This window comes from Cheilinus undulatus, linkage group 7 (genome assembly GCF_018320785.1).
Source record: "Cheilinus undulatus linkage group 7, ASM1832078v1, whole genome shotgun sequence".
Taxonomy (NCBI): Eukaryota; Metazoa; Chordata; class Actinopteri; order Labriformes; family Labridae; genus Cheilinus; species Cheilinus undulatus.
Window position 1 is genome coordinate 11,036,040 of NC_054871.1, and position 25,434 is coordinate 11,061,473.

Here is a 25,434-nt window from a genome sequence, read left to right on the forward strand (position 1 = left end):
CAATACATTGCAATATATCATGATTTTTTTAAAACTCATTATGCAAATTGTCCATATTTAAAAGATAAAACACCATATTTACAAAATCTCAGTTCAACCAGACTTTTTCTTTTAAACCAGAACTTTTTTTTTTTATCATGTAAATGCAAGATAAGCAAGCTCAAGGACTTAAGCTGACATCTGCATTAAATGTGACTAAAACCATTATGATTTCTCTCAATTCAGACCTACAATAAAACTTAAAAAGGTCTATCTAACACAATAATGTGCTTGCAGGCCACTAACTAGGGTATAGCTCCAGTTTATAACTACTGGACTACCATACTACCATGATGCTCTGCTACCAGGATGTAAACCAGCATAGTAGCTGCGCATTTAGTATTTTGATCTAACAAATCAAGATGAAGTTCTTTGTGCCAGGTTAAACTTGCATAGTAGTATAGTTTTCATACCAACAACTCCATGCTTCAGTTTCCACTTCCACTTTGATATGAATGAGGACAATGATAGAGAGTTAGTTGTTATGGTTGCAATTCTGCTTTTGTAAAAAAAAGAAAAACAGTTAAAAGCTTTAGAGCCATTCTTGGGTGATTCAACTAAACACCAAGGGGACTCGAGGTAATTTATGCCATGAGCTTGAGGCTGGAGATATGCATTTCTGTTTTTTTGTCAATTTCTCCAAATTACTTCTGGAGCATTTTTTGTCATTTAGAGAAATTGGCTAGGAATGCATGGTTTTGGATTTTTGCCGAAATCCGATATTTACAAATTATTTTACCAATATCGATATTTAGTGTAGTTCACACCTAAAATGTCAGTCCCTCAAACACATTTTACAGTGTAAGGAATGATGATGAAAGAAGCCAAATACAACTGACATATGTCTGTTGGTCCAGCCAAAAACTCTTATTTCATCCTACCACTGATAAAGGCAGTTTAATTTGGCAAAATCTTTTTTTGAAATCAGATCAAATTGAAAGAAATGTTCATATCTGCAGATCCTGAAAATTCAACTTTAAAGCTAAAAACCGATATCAAGCCAATAACATCATGCATCCCAAGAAGCGGCCTCTCCTTTACCCAGGTGTACCCAGGCTGTAGTTCACTGTATTTTCACCTCCGATAACACTGCTCTCCATGGCAACAGATGATGCAACTTTTGATAAACATAAACTGCTTACTGGTTTCCACTAGGGCTAAATGATTCGCAGAAATAATTTAATGGCAATTTTTTACCTCAATATTGTGATTGTGATTTAATATGCAATTACTTTTAGGTTCCTCAGTTCATGTGTTGTTCAACAAACACAGGCAATAAATAATTTGGTATATATCAGGACAATATTAGATAAATTAAAAAAGGGATACAAGATTTTGAAATTCATACAGCAAATTTGATATCAACTGCTCTATTGAAGTGGATGATCATTTTTTACATTACTCTTATTTTATTAAGAAAAACATACATTGATAAAAAAAAAGATTTTTTGTAAAAAAAAAAAACACTTGAATGTTTGCATAATGTGTTTAGCATAAAATCTCTGCTGCAATTTTTTTTTTTTTTAAATCAAACTGGTATTTTGTCAAATTTCAGGTTAAAGAAATATTGCACTGTCTGTGATTTGAAAATTGCAGCATGCCATATTGCTATTTAAACTTATTTGCAATTATGCCCAGACCTAGATTCCACTCTGGGCTTCAAGGTGCTGAAAAAAGACATGATTTATGTTCTTAAACCACCTGTCACCTGAATAGCAGACAACACAATCAGATGGTCTAATTCTGTCTGCAAATGTTCATTTCACACATCTGCAACTGTCCTCTACAATGCTCCACGATGGATTGCATTGCAAGATATTTCTTTCACAATGTGACTCAAACAAATGCGGAAAAATTCTACACTTGTGAAGCTGTTGTTTTGCAATCAAGTGTAATTATTGAAGTGATTAGTTGATGCAAAAAAATGATGACGTGTTATAATTCTGATGTCTTATTTAAGCTTTAACATTATAATATCAATGTCACATAATTATAAGATAATTGGCTGTTGTTCCAAGAATAAACAACACTTTGCTGGTGTAACGTGTACTCAAAATCCTGCTGACTTTTCATTTCTTCCACATAAAAGATCCGGCTCTTCTTCAGCAGAGCACACAAACTGATCTGCCACAAACAACCCCTCCCTCCTGTTAGGCTAAAAGAAGAGATTGGCTTTGACATCTGCCTCCCTGTATATTGTCCTGTTCTCATTTGTATGGGGCCTAATATCACCCTAACCTTTACGCCGTGCACTGGTTCAATTGCATCAGCATAAAACTGCTCCAGTGAAAAGCCAATTATCTTCTCAATCGCAGCACAACACCGCTCAGGCACTGCCCACGCCGTTTCTGAACGCACAAAACAACCAACAACGTTGGCAAAGTGACAAAACTGGGGCAGTGCTACAACAGCGAATAAAAGGGGAGAAATCAAATTGCATGTTTAATCAAAACTCTCACCACATAGTGTTTGTGGCTGTATTTGCGACACATTCTCAACAAGCTGCATTAAACTGTGACCCACAAACTAAAAGCAGACAGTGTTGTTTTTTTTTTTTTTCTTCCTGGTATTCAAGACTAAGTTTAAGCGAGAGGACAAAGAGAAGGTGGAATAAAGTGAATGCTACTGTTTATATTTTTGTTAGATGGGAAAGGTGAAGGATGCCGCGTGTTAGGTAACAAAAACAAAGTCTATTTCCTGCTACCCTCTTTTTTGTAGAAGTCACAGAAAGAGTATGAGGCACTTTCAAAATATTCTTCATGCACTTTCTCTAAGAGCTTAAAATATAATGTTTTTACTTACATAACACCAACACACAAGAAGCAGACGGATAAAGGAATAGATACGAATAGAAGGGAAGGAAGATAACGAAAAAATAATAATAAAGATGCCATTCCGCTACAGATAACAAGGGTATAAATTCAACAACATGCTGTTATGATACCTCTGACCCCTCTTCTTGAGAATAGGTGTCAAATAATATCAGATTTTTGCTGATATGTAGTGTAAATCAAAATTCTAGTCTTGTGTTGCTCTACTAAAGCTGGAGGACCTGATCTATATTCATTCACTCACTCTCTATCGCTCCCTGTTACTTCCTGCTCTGGTGACCAGCTGATCATGGGCATTTAATATTTAAATACCAAATCAACCAGATCTAGGCACAGCATCTATTAACCAATCATCATCATCTTTTAATCAGACCTCTCTGCTACTGTCAGATTATCTTTAGTGTTGATTCATGTGACCCTCCTCCACCCCAGCCACCTCCTGTCCAAATCATCAGCCTCCAGTGTCAGGTTTCCGTTATCTAGGTCCAGATCATCCGTGTCCAGGTCCAAGTATTCAGTCTGTCTTCCAAGTCTGTCTTCTCATTGATTAGGTTCAGGTCCTAAGCATCCAGGACATGGATCAAATTATCCATGTCTCAATCCTCACCACTGGGGTTCAGATATTTAGCCCCTGGGTCCAGGTCCAATTCTCAAGCTTCCTGGTCTTGCTCTACAGACCATCCTTTCATTATCCAGGTCTAGATTATCAGTGTCTGTCTCCAGATTATCAGTGTCCAAATCCAACTTTTCAGCATTGTAGTCCAGATTTTAAGTGTCCAGGTCCAATACTTCAGTGTTGTAGTCCAGATTATCATTATCCTTGTTTCATTTTCAGCCTCGTAGTCCAGATTATCAGTGCTCAGGTCCAATTCTTCAGCATCATAGACCAGATTATCAGTGTTCAGGTCTTATTCTCAGCCTCGTAGTTCATATTATCAGTGCCAAGGGCAAATTGTTTCAGCGTTGTAGTCCAGATTATAAGCGTTAAAGCCCAATTCCTCAGCTTCCTGGTCTGGCCGTCATTATCTAGGTCAATATCATCAATGTCTGGCTCTAGATTATTAGTGTTCAGATCAAACTCTTCAGCATCTTAGTCCAGATTATCAATGTCTAGGCTGAATTCCTCAGCATTGTAATTCAGATTATCAGCGTCCAGGTCCAGATCATCAGTGTCAAAATCCTGCTCTTCAGCACCCAGGCCTGTTTGTTCAGAATCCAGATCCAAGTCTTCACTCGATGTCTCCAGGTTTTGATCATCAAGCACCTGGGTTCTGCTTTCCAGCATCCATGTCCAGATTATGAGGATCTGGATCCAGCCCTGCAGCATCCAGATCCAATTCTTTAGCATCCTGGTCCATATTATCAGTGTCTCCAGTGTTCTCCAGAGTGTAAATGGCCTAAAAATTACTTCTTATAGTGATAACTGAAATTAAGGGTTAACAGCAGGCTCCACCGATCAGAGGCTTCTGTGTGACATTACTACAGTAGGACAAAGTGAGTTTTTTCATCCCTTCCCCTATCTATGATGTTCTAAAGGTACTGTGTTCTAAACTTCCAGGGTAGATGGACCTCAGCTGAACCCCGAGCATGTCAGGAAAATAGCTGCTGTGTAAATGCAAATCTTTAAACACAACAGACAGCTCCCAACTGATCTGAAAAGAATAAAGCGAAGTAACAAAATGTTCAACTTTTTGGTTAAGAAAACTGATGTGCTGTGTCGGCTGCTGTGATGGCTTTGAATTCACAAAAAGAGAAAAGCTTGGATGGTTGGAGTTTTGTTCAAAAAGTCACACTGACACTATAGTTACACAATAGTGTTTCACTGGGAGTGGAGGTGGCAGTTAAAGAAATAATTCTGTGTTAGAAGGGATGAGACAACTGAAAGCCTTTCTTCATGTCGTCTGCAAGCCTCGGCTGACTGGGGGTGGGGGGTAGAGGGTGGCTTGACCATTATTAGCTTCATTTGCTCCTCCCCTCCATCAATCCATTTTAGCTCACACACACATTAGAGCCCACACAGATTTTCCCAACTTCAGTGAAGCGTGGAACAATCCCTCTTCCAGCCCCTTTATTCCCGGGAAAAAGCTTATGGATGTTAATTGCATTACCGGGAGGCATCAGGGGCCACAGGGAGCGTCCTAACCTGGTGAAGGCAGATCAGAGAAGGAATTTTTGATTGAACAGAAAGAAAAATAATCCCTCGCTGGCAGTCTGGAGGTTATCTCTGCCTTTCTCCCTCCTTTTATGACACTCACATATCAGAAACTGTCTTTGTCTTTCAAAGGCTGCATTTCCATCACAAAACAGACGTAGACTGCAAATTTGATCAAAATGCCTCCATGCTGATGCGTTTATGGTCTCTCTAAGCGGAAATCTTTTAGTGTATAATGAAATTATTTGATCCATTGGAGTGGGAATGCACTTGTTGAATTATTAATGAGAGGTCTGACATGTGAGTGAATGGTTTAATTACATTATGAGTAACAATTGAACACAGTCCTTTTACCATCACAAATCTTGTCTTCAATCTGCCAAACACAAGCCTGAGAGAAGTTAACCCTCTATATGAAGGAATACATTAAGTCTTCCTCATAAAGCCAATTAAGAAAGTATCAAAACACATCTTTCAATATATTTACTTAGAAGTATAGAAGTGATTTTTTAAATGATATAAAAAATGTAAAGCAAACTTTTAAGCAACCAGACGACATCGCTGTCTGTCTCGTCTGCTCTCCATCTGTCTGCAACAGACACTAACGTTTATGTGTTCCTCCTTATGAAATGTTAAAGGGGCTTAATACAACGTATTTGCTAACCACTGATCAAAACACTTAGTGGTGTTTTGGTGGAGAAAAAAAGCTGCATGGACAACGTAAGGCAGTGCCACTCCAGCAGCTAGTGCACGTTTGCGTGCATGTGTCGACAAGCTTTTAAAACTTTTTAGATTAGGGGTTTTTCAAAGTAGGGGTCAAAACATCTTGGGGGGGGGGGGGGGGGGGGTCACCGGGTGGTCCAGGAGGTTATAGGCCTTGAAGGGAAGAGAGGGAGAATGGTACAAAAACAAAAAGAATTATCTAATACAGTCATAAGTGACAATAAAGTTTTAACACCTGTATATTGAGATGTAATTCATTGTCAAAATCACACTGATTTATATGTTTTTTGTCAAGTCAAATCCTTCTTAAAATGCATGTTGACTCAAGACAAATTACATAAAAAGCCAATACACCCTCAGTAGTGCCTCATTTGGTTCTTTTAACAACCAAAAAGCAGTTTCACCTAGATTTATGAAACTTGCTTGTAGAGGCGGCTTGGAGAGATTTATATATTAAAAAAAAAACAAAAAAAAAAACATTAGGACCATTTTTCTATTTCTAGCAGGAAATTCACCACTTTGAATAAATTAGCAGAAATTGGGGTGTTTTGGCCTGTGACCCCTTGCTCAGGGTCATATTGGATCTAACTAGTTATTTTATTTCATATATTTGGGATTGTAATGTACAAGGGTTTAAGAATGTAATGCTCATGTTAACTTTTTTTGCATGAACTCAAACAAAATCCTTTATTGCTTGCCATGTTTTACTGAAATGGGTTTTCTCTTTTTCCTGTTCCTGGCCATTTTGCTTTATTTTATTCTTGGAATAACACAAAGAAACTGAATCCAGAAAAGTACACCTTATGTTTCATTGCTGCTTGCCAACAACAGCTCATGTGCTTTGTTTTCACAGTACACCTGGTCGGTGGTTAAAAATAGGAGTCCTGTACTGCTTCTACTTTAATGTCCATATGGATGGAACAAACATGATTACTTTGCTCAAAAGTTATCTCAATTTTTAGTCCAACTCTCACTTCCTTTTACCACAGGCCTTGGTTAGAAGGACAATCTTTCCTTCACAGACAGATTTGTCGTCCTTACCAGAAGTAAAACTGATTCAACTCTGCTTTATTTTCAATTTAAAGCTGTTAGAGTGCTTTACAATTGGTTCCAACTGTATTTTTGTTTATTTATACTTCACTTTATTTTGACATTGGTACATCTTGAGATGTCAAACTGAGACAAAATCGAGCCAATTTTTTGCTAAAGCAGTTTGTTCAATGTGAAATCCGAGCTGAAAATTGCTGCTTCAAACACAACAAAGGCTGCAAATCTGAAGGTAACATTGGTTCCTCTTCTCTCTAACAGAGAAAACACTACAAATTGCAGTTTATCCCATCAAATGGAAGTCGCTGGGTGAAAAGGTAAACCGTGTGCTCATGAGTTGTTGTTTGTGATGTGGGAGGTTGAAGGAAGAGAAAAGAGAAGAGGTAAGAAGTCAAAAGTGGACACTTGGTGAGAAAGGATTTAAGGAATGGGTGTGGAGTGAAAGAAAAGGATGTGGAGGGATGACCTGTGACCTTCTTGTCTTTTACTAAAACACAGGGCAGCTATTGTTCAGACTAGCAGCATTGAAGTCAGTGTCTCAGCCTCCCCTCACCCCCTCCACCCCACACAGGGTGACAACTATAGGCTTGAACTCTAAGATTAATGCTGTCCCCCTCTCTGTCCCTAACATGGGCCCTGGACCTTCTAAAGGCCTCCTCCCCATCATTTAGACCAGGAGACACCCACACATACACACACAGCACCCAACAAGTCTTTGGCAGGCGAGCACAAACAAGGCGTAAGAGATGTAGCTTCAATGCTGGGCAGCATCGACTGGGCAGTAATGGCAAGAGCTGAACAAAGGCTGAAAGCAAAAGTTACAACTATAAAAGCCCCGATGGCGCCTCATGGAGTCATCTGTATTCTTTGGACCTGAGTAGGGCCTCTTTTTAGATCAGTACCCCAAAAACTGAGGCTCTGAGTCCAAGGCCCTCCTCTAAATGACTGGAGACTTTTCTGCTTCATTGTTTGGTTTCTTCCAATGGTCGACAAATCAAAATTATGATTTTAATTTTGTAATTTTCATATTTTGAGATTTAGCAACTGAAAAATAATGGTATAATTAACACTGTTAACACTAATAAAAAACCCTCATAAAGACTTAGGATACACATTTTCTGAGTGTACAACTGTGGCTGGGTAGTAGCTGTTACCTTTGTTCTGAAAGAGTTAGCTTTAGCCTTGCTAGTGGCTGCTCACAAGTTAGTTAAAGTGAAGACTGGTTGTACAGCACTAGCCATGTTAAATCCACTGCACTGAGAGCAGTGAAACCAATACACAACCCCTTACTTAACTGTAACCCACCAAGCACTAAGCCTATTTTTAACCATTGTGTCACACCTGGACTTCTTGTCTTCAAAAGCTTGTAAAACATCAACCGCGTGGTGCAAATTCAAGCTCTAAACATGAGTTTTGTCAGGAAAAACTGGGCTTTAAGAATATGTGTGCTGCAGTAATGTCACTCCTATTTTTAAAAGTTTTAGGACTATAAAGACAACAGAAATAAAAACAGGAATTAAAACTCATAAATTTTTATGGGTGACATAGTAAATAATAGTGACCGAGACTTTTTCCTCGAGCTTCTTTGCATCGGCTCTTTTTGATTCCAAAGCAGTTCCTGTCTGTAGTGACAGAGAGGGTCACATCACAGACTCTCTGTCTCTCTGTCTGTTATGAGCTATTCAGGCTGTCTCTAACATGATCGGCGCAGTAAGAGTTGCCCAGTTTGACAAAGCATGACAAATTGACAGAGTAGCCTGCCATTGGTTGCCCAGGCCCATCACAGAGCATTGTAGGACACAAAAAGATGGCTAGCATTAGCTGCTAGAAGCAGAAACAATCAAAGAATGGATCAAAAAATGTATAAAAAGATGTTCTATGTTGGTGTTACTGGTGTATATTTTTTCTTTAAAGACCCCAGAAAGTCACCCAAGTTCTAGGCTCGTTAGAAAAACTTCAGTGGTGGCTATGAAGGTATGGATAGCATCATTAGAATGGCACAATCACCAGTTTTCAGAGGGAAAAAGTATGCACAAACAACACTTAGGCAGACAAGCACGGTATATTCACAGCAACTTTAGTGACCATTTTTACTCTCTCTTCTTTTAAGTCCATATATGATGCCATTCATGGAGAGACAGGTGCCTACTTGTGTCCCTGCAGACATGCGCCATTTAAGGACACCCTAAATCAAAAATCAAGCATCTTACACTGTCAATTTAACATTTTTGCAGGTGCTTGCTGCAGATTAAACCCCATACTATTGCAACTGGTGGCAGCAGGTAATAAGGCTCTCTTGCAAATTTCATATGTTTGAATCTAAACTTCTAACTCAATAAAGATGTCAAAAGAAAGCATGAGATTCACACAGTCCCTGGCTTATCCTTTCTGTAACCCACACACAAGAGTCTTGCTCCCATAAAAAACCTGCCAGACCTTTTCACATGGTTACATAACCCTCAAGACCAACTTTCTTAAAGGGAAAGCCTAATCCCTTTACACTAATGATAGGCCTAACAGATGTAAAGACAATACAGGACTACTAAATGAGCTCCTGTATGCTTCAAGGTTTGTTTTGTTTGCTTTCTGACATGACCTTTAAAAAAGGCATAGTGACATTCATATTGGTGGCTAAATTAGGGGCAGCCAAACAGTAATAAATTATATTTTGAGGTCTATTTGCAGCTCCTGCTCTGCCAAAGTTACAAAAACATTTAACAACACAGAATGCTTCCTCAAGGCTCCACTCCAAGGGTTTTTAGAGTTCAGGAAGGCTCGGGGAGAGACAGATTGTGCCGGCTTTAACACCTGCAGAAGAAAAGGATTAGCCGGGAGGGAAAGGTGGGACTCCCCTGCAGTGATGAGCTCAGCGAAAAAAAAAAAAAACCCTAAGTTCTTTGTGAAAAGTTAGGAGGTTCCTTAGATAAGGAACTATCCAATTATCTACAGATCTGATGTGAACAGTGACAGAGCAATTTGCACGGCAGTAGGAGGAGATAATGAATCCCTCCATCCATGCAGTGGCTTTACTCCTCTTTCTGATAATTTCAACCCTTTTAAATGAGAGATGATAGGAAGAAAAGATAGAAAAAGAGGAAAGAAAAAGTTGAATGAGACTCAGAAGAAGCCAGTGAAGTAGATCAGACATGAATTCCAGATGACACTAGTGGGAGTACCAATGTATATTCATCTGAAGTCCTGAGTTATATAAAATATTTGACAAGAAAATGAAAGAGGAGCAAGTGAAGCATCAAATGTAAAGAAAAAGGCTGAAAGGGAAGGTGAATGAACAGCAGTCAGCTTGGACTTAGTATGCGACAGGTATTGATGATGGTGGGCTGTTCTCGGGGCAGTAGGCACCTCTAATGGCAAACACAGAGATAAGCTTTGTTCTTATGCAGCGCTGCGAGACAAATGGTCTCATTACACCTGATTCAAACCACGAAGAGAGTAGTTTATCCATAGGAGACAGCGGGAATTATCCTGTCGGCCATGTCTCTGTCTTTTCTTCACCTTTTTGTCCAAACGGAAGAAAAGAAGAAACTTTCTATGCCGCAGTAGGAGGGAAGATAAAGCAGTAGAAACGTCTGATGGAAAAGTTGCTCAGCATCATGTCCAACAGAGAGAGAACAAAGACATAAACAGCAGCATTTTGCTATAATTCTGACTCAGCGCACAAACACAGTCGCTGGTTTTGTCCTGACGCCTTCACGGCTCTTCAAATACACTCGCAGCCTTTGTGTGCATGTTTATGTTAACATAGGAGCTCTTTTCCAGGGGAATACTGCCTGCTAGCTAAGTGCTTCAGATGTTTTGGTATAGCTGCTTGAATTGCTTGTTTTGCTTTGTAAATATAACTGCTGCAATTAAATTGATCCCGCAGCAAACTGAGAGGCACAAACGTCTGCTGAGAGGCGTGAATGCACGACAGAGAAGCAGAAATGTGTGCACGCACAGCTGAGAGACAAAGGCAAACACACTAACCCCTCTGCAAACACTCAAGAGACAAACATGCACTTAGAGTCAGGAATATACAGACGATCTTAAAAGCAAAATACAGACTCAAGTGTTTCTTTGCTTTACCAAAATGTTTTTGCAAATACATGCCCTGAAGTTTTTTGCTGCAGATAGTGATCATCTAGAAGTTAGATTTGACAACATGGATGCCCATCATTCCTAGCATCTACAGTTGTTTTAGCCACGGCCAGTCTATTTAGCCCTGTAGTGCACCTGGACCTCCTACAAGTGGCAGTGTAACCTGATAAAAGGAACACAAAACTAATCCTTATTTAGTCAGAGCAGTAGAAAAACCTCTGGAAGAGCAATGCAAAAAGTTTCTACAGTAAAGAAAGCTGAATTACATGATGCAGAGATTTATTCAACATATATTTTAATTTATGTCAATTAGTTAACACAGTTATACTATTAATTAGGCTAAACTAGCTCTGACGTATTAACAAAGTTTAAATCAAGACTCCGGCTTCCCATGATCATGACAGTAAGATTACTGTGCTACCTGTCATTCATTTTCATTTGCTGCTTGCTTTTCAAAGTACTGAGATACATATTACGCAGATGTTGTGAACTTAGTAAGTATTTGCCTTTAAAAACTTGATCTTAATATCAACTATAATAATCATGAGCAGGACTTTTACCATAATCAAGCAAACCTAGGCTACACATTGCAATAAATCTTGTAAAAATGCAATAAACCCTAATTTCCATGCAGTCTGTTAACACATTTTAGTGTTTACACCACAAACTCTGAAGCAAATCGCCCTTTTTCTAATCAGTCGTTGGGTTTGCACAGTATGTGCTATAATCTGTTGCTGGTGAGCGCCAGGAGAAACACTCTACTCAGCTTGGTATGAATAACACACAAAGTCCTTTTACAGTAAGTCTGTCGCAGGTAAGGCTGATGGATTTGGGAAAATAATCAAATTGCAATTTCTTTTAATATGCATTTTTTAAGCTACTTATCTGATTGATTTTTTTTTTTTCAACAAAGACAAGCGAAACATCATATAACCAACACAGTATCTGATGGATTAAACTAGGTCTTGAAAAAAGTGATTATGTTGAGTTATATTGCAAATTTAGTGAGTATTGTTGTATTGAAGGGAGTGATCATTTTTAAGTCATCTTCTCTTGATTAACAAAACCTTATCGCTTGAGTTGGGCAGAAACCTTGTATCTTCAAAATCTTTCAGTTTTTTTCTAATTATCTAATTATTTAATTTTCAATCAGTGTAATTCTGGATGGTCATATCATCATTTTAACACTTTTTAAAAAATTTCTTTTTCTCTTTAAATTTGGTTTAAACCCACTGACTGATGTAAAGGGTGACCAGTGTCATTGATTTGCAAAAAAAAAAAAAAAAAAAAAGAAAAAAATAATGAAAAATGGAGATATAAGGTTTCTGCCCCATGCCAGATACACAAACTATGTAAACTATCTAAACCTTTTTATGTCCTTGATCCTCATAAGATTGCCTTCTGCAATCCATCAACTAGGTCTGTCTAGTAGCTTACCAGATTGATGAGACTCAATAAGTTTGGGGGATGCATCACTTTTTGGGAATCTTTTTAATAAATTATATAAAAAGTCTTCATTTAGACCAATCAGATGGCAGAGGAAAAATCTATCCTGCCAAATGTACCCACACTGTCAGCAGTTAAGAGGTGATGGATTGTACCACACTGACATTTTGAAATTTTCAACAAAGAGGAAAAAAACCTGCTCTAAATAGAATCCATTTCAAAAGAAAATAGTGTGAACAGCAGAGTAATTGGGGTTGTAACAATTCAAGCTGTTCTCATAATAACTGAGTTAAACTGCTGTCAAAGTCTAGTCAAAGAGGTTCTGACCCTCTGAGAGAGTGACAGAGGTTGCTGACACCGAGTTAAATCATTCAGAGAGTTTGGCAACTCAGAGGGAAATGAAAGCATAAAGAACCTTGGACAAAATGATCCTTCTGCTGCCTAGACTGCAAGAAACAAACTGTTTCTGGATGAAATTTGGTGTTTCTTAAAGGAGAGGACAGTTGTCTACATGGTTAAATTTAGTGCTTTGTCACACCAGAATTAATGGTGACATTTTTGTTGACCATTGCACTTTCAGTTACTCTAGCATTTATGTTGTAGTATTTATTGTTGGCCTGATGGATGGATGTTTTACCACTGAAGGCAAAACAAATGACCCTTTATAGAGATAATAAAGCCTAACTTTAACCCTTGAACCTTGCATCTCTGGATTCCTCCTTCTGCATTCAACCCACTGCCATTATTTTTTATATGCTTAACCTGTTTCCACTGCAAACAGTTGCATCATCCTGTTGCCAAATTCTCCACCTCCTCAAAACATAAAACATAATATTTCACATTTATTTAAAATCTGCAGCATCTCTTGACAAGTCATTTTCCCCCAAATCAAAAATGGGTCTACAAAAACTGGTTGATGGTCACCCCACTAGTCCAAAGTTTCACCCTGAGAGTCTAGAACTCTTGAAAGTAAGAAAAAAAGACAAGCTGCTTTCACAGAATTCACTTTCTCATCACATCACATTCAGACATCTTTTATCCTGTATGATGAAAGCCTCTGCACTGTTTCACAATGTTTTGCTGTCCATTTTAAATCTTTCATTTTGTGCCTTCTGCCTGGACTAAAAGTCCTCTGCAACAAAGACATAAAAGCACCTCTCTTTCAGGAGTTAGACGTGAGGAATGGGGCATCATTTTCATAACAACAACGTGAAGTTAATTCAGATTCTGATGTCATTCTGCATCTCTATTAGTAAATTTGCTTTCAAGGAAAAATGGACATTATTTTGTTGGTAATGAAAATTCCTTGAATGCGACTGAAAGTGTTGTTGATGATTGCCTTGACTGGAGCTCTGCACAGATGTCTGGAGACATTTCAGACAAATCTATTAGTTATACAATTAAATGATAGGAGTATGAATAACAGTCAGGATTTAATTCAGATTTGATGAGCCACTAAAGAACTATTTTAGTCGTAGGATGTTTTTTATTTTTCATTAGCTCCACAATGTCAGTAGTACGTTCAGGAGGGATTTAATTTTGTAGGAGGCTACTAAAAGTCTAATATCAGTATGTGCTTTGGTACCACTGCAAAGTCCTAAGCAGCCAGATTCAACAGGCCTATTGAATTAGTGGCCCAAGTGCCACGTGTGGTCCAGAACCAATGCCCAAGTGGCCCAGTCTGTGGTTGTGCCAGAGATGTAGAGGAAAACCTGTTTTGCAAGTTTTCATAAATTCCCACAGTATTTCAGACCGTGAATGCAACACTCCGTGTAGCCCAGCAACAGTCTACCTAAAATGCACTAAATATACTAAATATACTTGGGTGGCCCGCCCAAGTCTGGTCAACGTGTGGTAAACACTGAATGTTACATTGCAACTTTGATTTTACCTTGCCAGTTTCAACATGGATTTAAATTCTTGATTATTATATTAACTAACAGGGCTTGCAACAAAGTTTGGGACAGAGTGACAGAGTTTTCTCAGGCAGACAGCAAAGGTGCTTTATTTAACACTAATTTTCTCAAGGCATTTGCTCAATTCTTGTTCATTTCAATAGCTTCATGTCACAGTACTTTGTGCATCATGATTTCATTTAAATGACATGACTATTCAAGAGACAACACCACACAACAGGACCCAAGGGACTCATTAGGAGTTTTGATAGGCTTAAATGTTATTTTCTTTTTTAACTAAATAAAAAACAGGACATTTTAGAACCCAGGTTTGATCTTCAATCCTTCAGTTAAAAGACGGACACAATTTGAATTCTTGTCATCAAGCTCTGTTCACAAAAAGGTTTAATAGTCATGTCATGGGCTGCTTTGGGCAAAGGCATCAGCCAAAATGACTGAAAAATAATGGAATATATCCTTGTTATTTTTCACTTCAATACAGAGAGCTAAAATAATATGTTCTGTGTGCACAAGTCATTAAAAACATGACTTAAACTGCCCAGCATGAGCTCTGATAATCTTGTACACAAACCACATTCACAATCCTAATCTAAAGCCAGATTCCAATCCAATGACACAGATTATGCCCCATGACTCATGTAACTCCACCAAAACCATATTTTCTCTGCTGTCCTGTTGAGAGCCAACTTTCCATGACCTCCAGTGAAACCTGAATGAATCAGCATATCCCAAAAAGCTCCAAAGCTTCTGTTAATTACACAAAGACTGATCCGCCGAGGATGATCATCCTCAGGCACAGACTGGGAGTCCCATGGGAGCCGAGCAGGTCAGAGAGAACAGCCTGGCATGGCTTGGCATGGCACCACAGCCTGTTATCCTGCAGGAGCAACAGGAAGGACGTCTGGCAGCACATGGACAATGACTACAGCAAACCTGTATAGCAGCCAAGATGGAGGAAATCATGTCAAGCACCTAAAGGGGCTGGGCCCTTTCAAACAGAAGCATTTTTACATTCTTTATGCAAGATGAGCAAGACAACATGCACAAAAAACCAAAATATTTAATTTGATGTGTGAATGAGCCACAATAGATTCTGAGGAAAGGTGGGTGTTTGTAGAGATGCTTAAAATCCCCTCAAGTCAGAATCACAAAAAATATTTCTTTATCAATCGATTCAAAATCTTTTTTTTCATTAGAAGTATATTTTCAACAGCAGACAGTTTGAGCACAGAAAATCCACTGCTGGGATTTTTTTACTCTGCTCTGTCTTCACCTTCCCTGGACCAAAGATGGCTCTGCGGAGCCATGAGATGCTTATCCAGTCCCGTTTTGCAATGGCAAAGCGTAAAGACTCACTATTGACTAGACAGTCCCCTGGGTCAGAGGAAGCCTGACCTGATGTGTATGCTAAGCTTCCTTCAGTCAAAAGCCAAAGTTCACATTATACAGTGCCACCTGGAGTAAAAATAAGCAGTACAACAGTCGACAACTGCTGACCGACACAGACATTGAGCATACCAGGATATATCATTTGCTTCATGTCAGAGACCGGTGTTACGGCTTGACATGTGACCATGTTAACTGGTGACTGTATGTCAAATGCATCTTCATAACAGACAGTGAATACTTAAAGAGCATCTTTTCTTTTTTTTTTTTTTTAATTAAATACGTATCTGCTAGACATAATGAGTGGAGCTGTCAGCATCAATGCATTAGCTGTGGTTTATCAAGGTCCATAATTAGTGCACTAATTTCTAAAACTGCATTAATTGCATGCTTTATTGTCCCTTTCTCACACTTCATTTGGGCCACTTCAAGTCTCCCTGCAGCTGCAGTGAATTAAAATCAGTCCGCCACTTCTCCTAAATGTCTCATTTCACTGTTAAAAAAAAATTCACAGTTCAGTGGACAAGTCAAAAGTCATCTATAACTTGTGATATTAAACATTTACCTTTTTTTACAGAGTTTCATTTCCATGATTGAGCACTTGTCAATATCTATATACATGATTTTTTTTCATTTTTTTTCAAAATAAAGAAGGTCTGTATCAAAACAGAAAGTCAGTTAACCTTAGCTCAAGACAAAAAACAAAAAACAAAAAACAACAACAAAAAAAAAAAACAGCAGTTTTAATGAGGCTGCATAGCTCAGGGGTTACATCACTGACTTGCACAGGAAACTGGGTGCTCAGGTCCTGATCTGGGCACAATCAGTATCCAGTGTGAACCCTTGGGTAAAGTCCTAATGCCATGAACACCAGTCTATCATTTTATTAACTTAGATGTGTGACTGAAATTTGGCCTGGTGGTTCATAACTGTCAAACAACAAACCTAAAATTCAGATTTTTTTGATCACTTTACTAGGAGTATAAGTGCAAAATCATGAGTTAACATGGTCACTAGCAAAATCAAAACACCTGCTCTCCAACAGCATCATCAACAGTGAAGGCTTAAAGTTTATTATAAGCATAAAAAGAGTAGTTGGTATATCTTTATCTTGGTTGCCCTAGGCAAACAAATATACCTGATGGTACAGTTGCATCTTTGCAGTATAAACTTCATATCAGCTTTAAATATTTGCAGACATGTACAGCCAGTATATCAGCTGTGAATATTGGCAGAAATGTTCATATCTACTGATACCAATATCACGCTGATGATGCTGCGCTAATATACATCAAAATGTTTTGCAGTTTAACCACAGCACTGTTATCTTTGTTGTCCTCGGTGTATTTATACTTTGATTTGATTTTGATTTGATCTTTATTTATCTCAAACTTTAAAAGAAAAGAAAATAAATAAACAACAACATAAAAAAAACCATCAAGGTCAAGACAGGTCGTATGCATATGCATATTAAACATTTCATATAATACCAGTAGTTCAAAATTAGCAAACACAAGCACATACACACGTAAGTCAAAACACGTCTAGTTTGAGAAGGGACAGAATAAAGCAAAGCTTATCTAGTTCTGCCCCGTCTTTACAGTGTGCAAAAAAATATCTTGTCAAAAGCAAACTATAAGTCATTATCCATTTTCATAGAAACAATACCAAACAATATAACCATATTATTATCTACATTTATTAATAGAAAATTAATAATAAATTAATGTTTTGTTTGTGCTTAATGATAACTTATTATTATCAAACCAGCATTTAAGTTTAGTTACTTCATCTTGGACTAAATTCAGCAACTGCTGTGGATTCTCTCCAGTACACAAAATATTTGTGTCGTCAGCAAAGACAACAAATTTGAAGACATTTGAGACTTTGTAGATGTCATTGATATATAAAATAAATAATAACCAGGTAATAAAATGCTGCAAATGTACGCTAAAAATGCATTATCTTGAACAAGTTTTATTGCACTTTTTAACATCACATACAAATTTACAATGCCTTAGTGCACAGCAGATATTTCAGTATCTGCTGTGCACTAAGGCATTGTAAATTTGTATGTGATGTTAAAAAGTGCAATAGTGCTCAGTAGATACTGAAATATGCACCTCTGCAACAAGTTAGAGGTTTTGTGAATCAGGAATCAGTTCGTATTCTGACCTCCAGAATCAGAATCGTATTGAATCGTGAGATTCACATCCCAACTTTTTTCATTTGAAGAAAATATGAACTTTTTTTTAACAACTTCAAAACAGCTGGATTCTCTAACAAGCAGAGTGCAGAGCCTTTGTAGACCTCAGATAGTCGATGTGCCAAACTGTCTCAAATGTTGGACTCCATCTTTGATCAGTTCTTGGAAGTCATTCAATTCACAGTCATCTGCCATCACTATAAAGCCTTCAAGGCTGACAGCTGGCCCTTTGATGTCAAAACATGCCCTTTGGCAAATATATGTGTGTACGGGGAACACTGCTAAATTATCCAAAAAAATATTTTTTTCATTCACTTTCATCCTCCTGGAAAAGACAAGCAAGGTGAGGGCGATACGTTCAAAGATCTCTGACGCTCTGGTGTTCAATTGATTGAGATTTGGCTTCAAAAGGATTTCTATCCTTATAGCAAAAACAATGTTTTTCACTGATTCATGTGGGGATCCAACAGAATCATTTATAGCGTTTCAGTACAGAGTGTCAAGCTAACATCAGTCTCACTCACACCTGAGAACAATCAGAGTTCAAACCTATGTGCTTTGAAACAATGCATGCCTTGAATTCATGCTATGAATTGATTCCGTTGTTTCCAGTAAATCCTGGGATTTTATTCAACTTAATTTCTGAATGAAAGTAGAATCAATCAAACAGTTTGGAAACAATGGAGCTCGATATCTTGCAGTCTGCACAGTCAGATCAGCAGAAATCTCTTGAACCTGAAACACAAAGAACATTTTCACAGGAGGCAGCGATACGGTCTCTCTTCCCTTTATTCTTCCTCCCAGCCTCTTTAGCAGATCAAAGCCTCTCCATGTTGTAAAACTTATGCAAACAAAGCTTTTTTTTGTAATCATGCTAATCACGTCCTACAACTGCTTAGCTTAAACCGCCCTCTTTAACTGCTTAATATCCCCGTCTCATTATAGCGTACAGTATTTCCTGTATCGGCGGCAGGCGGCTTACGGAGCTCAGCTCCATCGATCCGTCTTAGTGATGCTTAGACATGTCTGTGCTGAGAGGAGGCAAAGGGGAAGAGCGGCGAGGCGTTCACTCAGAGTGAGACGTGGCTTTCTTTCTCGGTCCCGTAATGATAGCAGAGAAATCTCATTTCACGACTCACTGCCATGTTTGCAAAAGCACATCAATGGAGGCACATCCCCAACATCGCTACGAGAAGGCTCCGGAGCCAAGTTCAACCTGTCTGGGTCCAGGACATATCTACAAAGGGGGGGTGAGTTAACAGAATGGAAACCTGATGGGCGGGGGTGAGGGGTGAGGGGTGAGGGCTCTGGGACAAACGGTGACAGTGTCTGCTCCTTTGGTTGCTAATGGCTTATTGATTGAAGCACCAATGAATGCAGGTTTCCTTCATGGAGGTCGTTCCAGTGCACATGGGTGAAGCGGAGTGAGATCTGATCACTCAGCCTGGGAAGTGGTTGTTCTTTCCACTTAATCTGCCGGACAAGGACCAATAACAGATCCTTCAGCTGCTCCTCCTATTATTTCGGGGGTTTCTGTATTCTCCTTCTGAAACAGTAAAAGGTGCAAAAATGTTGTCTTCATGTTCTCCATGATCTACAAAGATACTGAGAATGCAAACAAAGCTTTTCAAAATGTGTTGCTTAAACAAAGTCATCATTCTGTCTTTGTATGATGATATTCATTCACAGTAGTATTATACTGGTGTCAAATTACATTGCATTACGGTGTTGCGGAAGCATGAGACAGAACCAACAAACATACACAGATTTGCAGACCCAGTTTCTCCTCTGTAACACATGTTACGACATATGATGCAGGAACAGAGGGGGATCACTCTTTCTTCCATTAGGCCTTTTTGGTAATAATAATGAGGACAAAACAGCATAGCGGCATCAATATCGCCATCTGAAAACGCCAATAGGTAACACTAAAAACAGAGGGAGTTCTTTGGGCCACAAAGCCACCCGCAATTTTTCTAAACAAAAAAAAAAAAAGTGTTATATCTTTGATTAATTACAACAAACTAGCAATCAACATTTGTCACTGAAAGCATGCAATCTGCAGATTATTAGGAAAACCCAACCCTTATATTGTAACAGCTTGAGTCAGAGTTTTGTGTTTCACTTTAAATCTGCATGAGTACAGTGACAAGCATGATCATAAGTTTGTGAATGGAGCTGATGCTGCAACCCTGAGTTGCAAAGCTACTTTTAAATTGGACAGCTGACACCTGACACAATGATGGCACCATCAAATCATCTAATGTAAGAGGTCAATACTTAAAGTTTTTTCTACCTATCTGTAGCTTAAAAAAACTAAATGAGAACTAAATCCTTACTTCCTTAAGTGCATACAATCTGTTGTATTGCTAATCAGCCATTGAGCTGTTGGGCCATTTTTGGGGGGAACTGCTTGTTGTTAGGCAAGGCAGCATTAAGGAAAAATTAGGATATTTTTCAGCTGAATGGCAATACATAATATACTGTTCTGTGCAGAAAACCTTTAGGCATATTTGGGAAAAAAATGAGGCTGAAATAAGGTGGGTAATGGCAAATAAATCCACCTGAGGGCACCATCGGATAGATAGGAGGACTGACACAACCCAGGCCATGTTCTGGATGTCCTTGCATATTACAAGGGGCATGGGAGAATAATCTGTGGAAAAAAAGTTCACACCTTTAAAGCACAGTAAGTGGTGGATGTGGGGAGTAAGCACTGTACTATCCATGCAGACTGTAGCGTTGCCACGAGCACTTGGTCATGCTGTGGATGTTCCAAGGGCCCCGAAAACTGCCAGCCGTCTCTGGGTCTATCACCGGGGACCACATAGGGTTTCACCCAGCCCTAGATTGTGTCACTGTATTACTGTATTCAATTTCACAGGATGGTGCTACTCAGACCACCTTTATTGATATTAAGAGATGGATAATACTGCTGCCTTTTCAAATCTAGATTACATCAGTCTGTTTTATATCACAGTTCAGCTACTATTTCCCTAAATTGCTCAATCATTGTAGGTGCTGTATCTCTAATTTATCCCTACTGTTAAGCAGATGGAGCAGTTCCGGCTGCCCTACAGAGCCAAAATCCCGGCTCCAGAATGGCAGCACATAAAACTAATTGGTGACATCATGGCAACCATATCCAATTCTTTTATACAATCTTTGGTCTATACCGGTTCAGACCTAGAGTTACATCTCATTATCCTTTAAATCCCTTTTATAATGAGCTCATACTCTGTGCCTTAACCTGCCCACACAGCAGGGCCCTCCAGCAGCGGTCACACTGCACTCTGCGGTAATACTCTTCCTCTGTGGTGATTTAATAGCTACTGTTAAGTGTCCCGTCCTTGGTTGTTCTGTGTGCTTTGTTCTCCCGTGGAGCAAGATGAGTGCGAGCTCGGTGGTGGAGAAATCATCCCTGAGAAGTGTCTTGGCAGCTGACTAAACTGTGCCCATATCCATGACTTAATGAGGCTGGATTATATCTCATAGTACGCAATCGCATTTATATCTCATATCTTCACTGTGAGCGCTGGATAGGAGGACGTCAAGCCACTCTATGTTTAATTGGTAGGTAATAAAACAGTGATCATGACTGTTTCACCTCACCATGAACAACAGAGGACAAACTGTATGTTTTAAAGACACAGCTCCGAATTATGGCTCAGAAGGAAGAAAATTAAGAGTTTGATTGGGAATAGAGTTCGAGGAGTAAAAACCTGCATATGCTCCGAGTTTGGAAAGGAAAAGTAAGTTAGCATCCAGCACTTTCCTCCTCCACAAAGTTGCAGCACATTGCACTAGTACACACAATTTGTGTTGAAGTCATTTTGGCCGGTTACAATAGGATTCCTGAAGGCTTCAATTTGCACAGTGAGTGAGGCCAGGAAGCAGACTCAGGAGTTCAATCTGTGTGTGAGCAGATTTACGGAGGAGAGAGGTTATTAGGGGGCATGACTCTGTGTGTGTGTGTGTGTGTGTGTGTTTGGAAGTGTGTATTGCCTTCTGTTTCTGCCTGTGCTTGGTAGGAGAATAGATGGAAGCCCACCATAACTGCATCTCCTTCCTTGGTACTGTAAGTGTGGGTTTGGAGGGGGGATACTTTCACCATCCGCTTCATTAGATATACCTTTTAACTACGGCACATAATATTAGATTTTTGCCGATGATTACAAAAGAATTTCAGTCAATACCAATTGATACTGGTCCAGCCTAAAAGTTCAGTAACTAATGTCTTTATATGGCCAATATTTACAGCTGATATAGGTAGATTTTTGTAGATGAAATATCAGTTGTAAATTATCAGCAGAAATCTTCATATCTGTCAATATGATAATTTACTTTTTAAGTGAATATCTGTCAATACCAATATCGTACCAAATTTTTGACATAAATGTATTATTCGATGCAGGGTGGGACAACATGTGTGGTGAACCTAGCTGTTGTTGCTAACTGCTATGTAGCCCAGTGTTAGGGCTGCTTAAAAATCGCAAAAAAACTTAATCACAATAATTTTGATTAGTCTTTACAATAAGACTGTTAAACATGAAAACTCACTGGTTTTATTACATCTGCATGTATTTATAGAGCCTATACACTCTTGACGCTTTAAGAAAGAAACAATAATTGAATATAAACTCGTGGAAAAAATATAAATATGTAAAATAAGGTACCGTGACAATAACCATCACAATGAACAGTGAAACATTTACCATATGACAAAACCTATGGACAAAACGAGCACAACACAGCATGTGGCACGGTACTGTTAAACCATGATTATTGAGTTTTCATGATCATAGGAAGCCAAGATTGTAACTGAAAGGGAAACTCAATTAAATGCACAGCACTGCTTGGTGTCTTTTCATGTGTAACACAGATTAGGGTTGCTGCAGTGTTTTACCTTGTTATTTTACAGTTGACATATTGCATAACTCACATCCGACCCCCAACTTCCTGGTGTTTGAAGAAACCCGAAATAATCCAGTATCTTTGCCCTCTGTTTCAATGGAAACATATGAACTTTCTCATCCATATTACCGATAGTTTGTTTTGATCTGAAGCGTGAGCTCCATCATGCAGTTTAACATCTCCTGTCACCTGTTGGCTTTTTTGTTAACTGCACCTTGTGGATGTTCGTTTCAAAACTGCCCCAGCATCTACAGCTATACTGATACTATAACATCTATATCAATACATATACTAGCAAGGATTTTGTGACCATTGACTTCTGTTTCTACTTTTGGAGTACAGGCACATATCTCAATGGGGGAAGAAAGGTGATTAGAGTGACTTAAAGGCTTAAGTGGTGTTTATGCCAAATTCTGACCCTTCCATTTGAATGTTGCAGCAGACCATCTTCTGTAAAACATATGGCTGTGAAATACTCAGACCAGCACACCTGGCACCAACAACCACGGCACGTTCAAGTCACTTGAACCACCTTTCTTCTCCGCCCTGATGCTCCATTTGAGCTTCAGCAGATCATCTTGACCATGTCTACATGCATAAATGCATTGGTTTCTGCTATTTGATTGGCTGATTTAGATATTTGCATTGATGATTAGCTGAACTGGGGTACCTAATGAAGTGGTTGGTGAGTGTCTGTTAGTCTGCATCCTCTTTCTTTCTCTTCTGTTCTGTATTCATCTCCATCTTCTCCATTTAATATTCATCATTCTGTTGTCTGGTGACTGTCGCTTCTTGGCTGCAGAGATCATCGCTGATCTGAAAGGCAATTTTAACCCTATTTAAAACCAGAACTACCATTCAACAGCAGATAAAAGACATCTGATGATGCAAAGACACACAACTCATGAATGTAAGAATGCATCCAGTTCACTTAACTTAAACTCTGGCTCTTTTGTACCCTTAAATATATTCTTATACTAAAGTATAAGAGGTTGAGATGGGTGCCTTCAATAGGCAGATGGAATTCATCAGGCAGAACTGTCATTGAAAAAGTGATAGCATTGCCTTCCAAAGGGAGAAATGGTGACAATTTTCCACAAATCACAGCGGCCTCATTGTCCCCTGACTCTAACATCCAGAGCAGAAAATACATTGTATCTATATCGCTCTCCTCCAGGATTATACACAGCTAAGAGCCTTTTAGAAAATTGCCTCTCTCAAACCATCCAAGTCACACCGCAATGGAGGTGTAAATAAAGTTACAAAACATTCTGGTATTAAAAAGAATGTCCATAGGTGCCTATACCTGCTCTGGAAGATGGCAGAGAGAATCAGGAGGCAATTTCACATCAATCAGAATACGATTCTTCACTGCTTTATGTCAGGGCACTATCAAGCTTTATCACAGTCTAAGGAGATGGAGATATTCTGCAATCCGCAGCATGTCATTGAAAAGAGCTTTGGAAAAAAGGGGATGTTTCAAACATTTAGAGAAACTTTTAAAAATTTTCTTCCTCACAAGGTTGCCTTTGTCTTGTTTCAGAGGCTTATTCATCTACTGCTTCTCCACTGGATAAGATACAAATCTAGCCAATTTCAAATTGTGATTTATTTTTTACTACTTTGTGTGTCTGTTTTCTATTGTTGAATCTAAATTGTTAGTAGTCACTCTAAAAATCAAACAAAATCAACTGTTGCTTATTTTTCCCAGGTGATTTCAGACTCCCACTCTGCTGACAATTTATTTCACATTTGATCAAATCAGACAAATCGGATTTGTCTTACAGGTGTCTCTTCTCTGATAGTGAAGTAAGGCACTGTTGGCTGCTATTGCTAAATTGATATTGCATCAGCCACTGACAAAAGTGCTTCAACACTATTTGCTGATGGCTCGATATCAGCCTTTGTAACTTACTTACTGCGGTGTCACTAATAATAACAGTAGAAAAACAATTAGCAATAAACATTAACATCTATGTGCATGAGGACATGCATCCATATTGATACGATATGATACAACACGACAAACTTTATTGGATGAGGTCTTGAAGTGTTAATGTCTCAAAAAATCCTGTTCGCACCTTCACTGGGTGGTTAGACTTCGACTGCATTGAAGCCACCCAAAACTGAGTAAGCTTGAGTGTAGCTCTACTCAACAAGCCTGCAACCCCCACTATACTACCTGGATGGTAAATCAACTTAAGCTCATAACGGCACCTCTGTAGACATCTTAGAACTCAAATTGTTTTAACACCACATGTCTTCCCTTTCCATTCACATACTGATGACAGAGGTCGCTATGTAGAAGCATCGTGCCCAAGGACACATCAACATGTGACTGCAGGAGCTTGGGATCGAACCCACATCCTGCTGATTGCAAGATGAACGACTATAGTGAGCCTCAGTTGCCCCAAACAAGCATGTAACAAGCACAGTGAACACTTGGAATCTGAAAAAAGCAACACCATTGTGCATTATGTTGATCTAGAACAATGGTGTACAAACTATTTTGCACACAATACTGAAACACATAAGGCTGAGTGGACAACTTTGATACAGGGGTTGACTGATATCAGCCTGACCAATAGTTCAAACCGATATTTGGCATTTCCTCATTATTGGTATATCTTATTTTACCAATAAAGGTGCACTACTTTGGTTCCAATGCAAAGTATGCCT

At 38.8% G+C, this 25,434-nt stretch overlaps 1 protein-coding gene across 3 annotated transcripts in view; it reads right to left on the bottom strand.

Annotated features, from left to right (window-relative positions):
• Nucleotides 1–25,434, bottom strand: part of lrp8 (low density lipoprotein receptor-related protein 8, apolipoprotein e receptor) — a 319,636-nt gene that overhangs the window by 201,767 nt on the left and 92,435 nt on the right. The window lies entirely within an intron of this gene.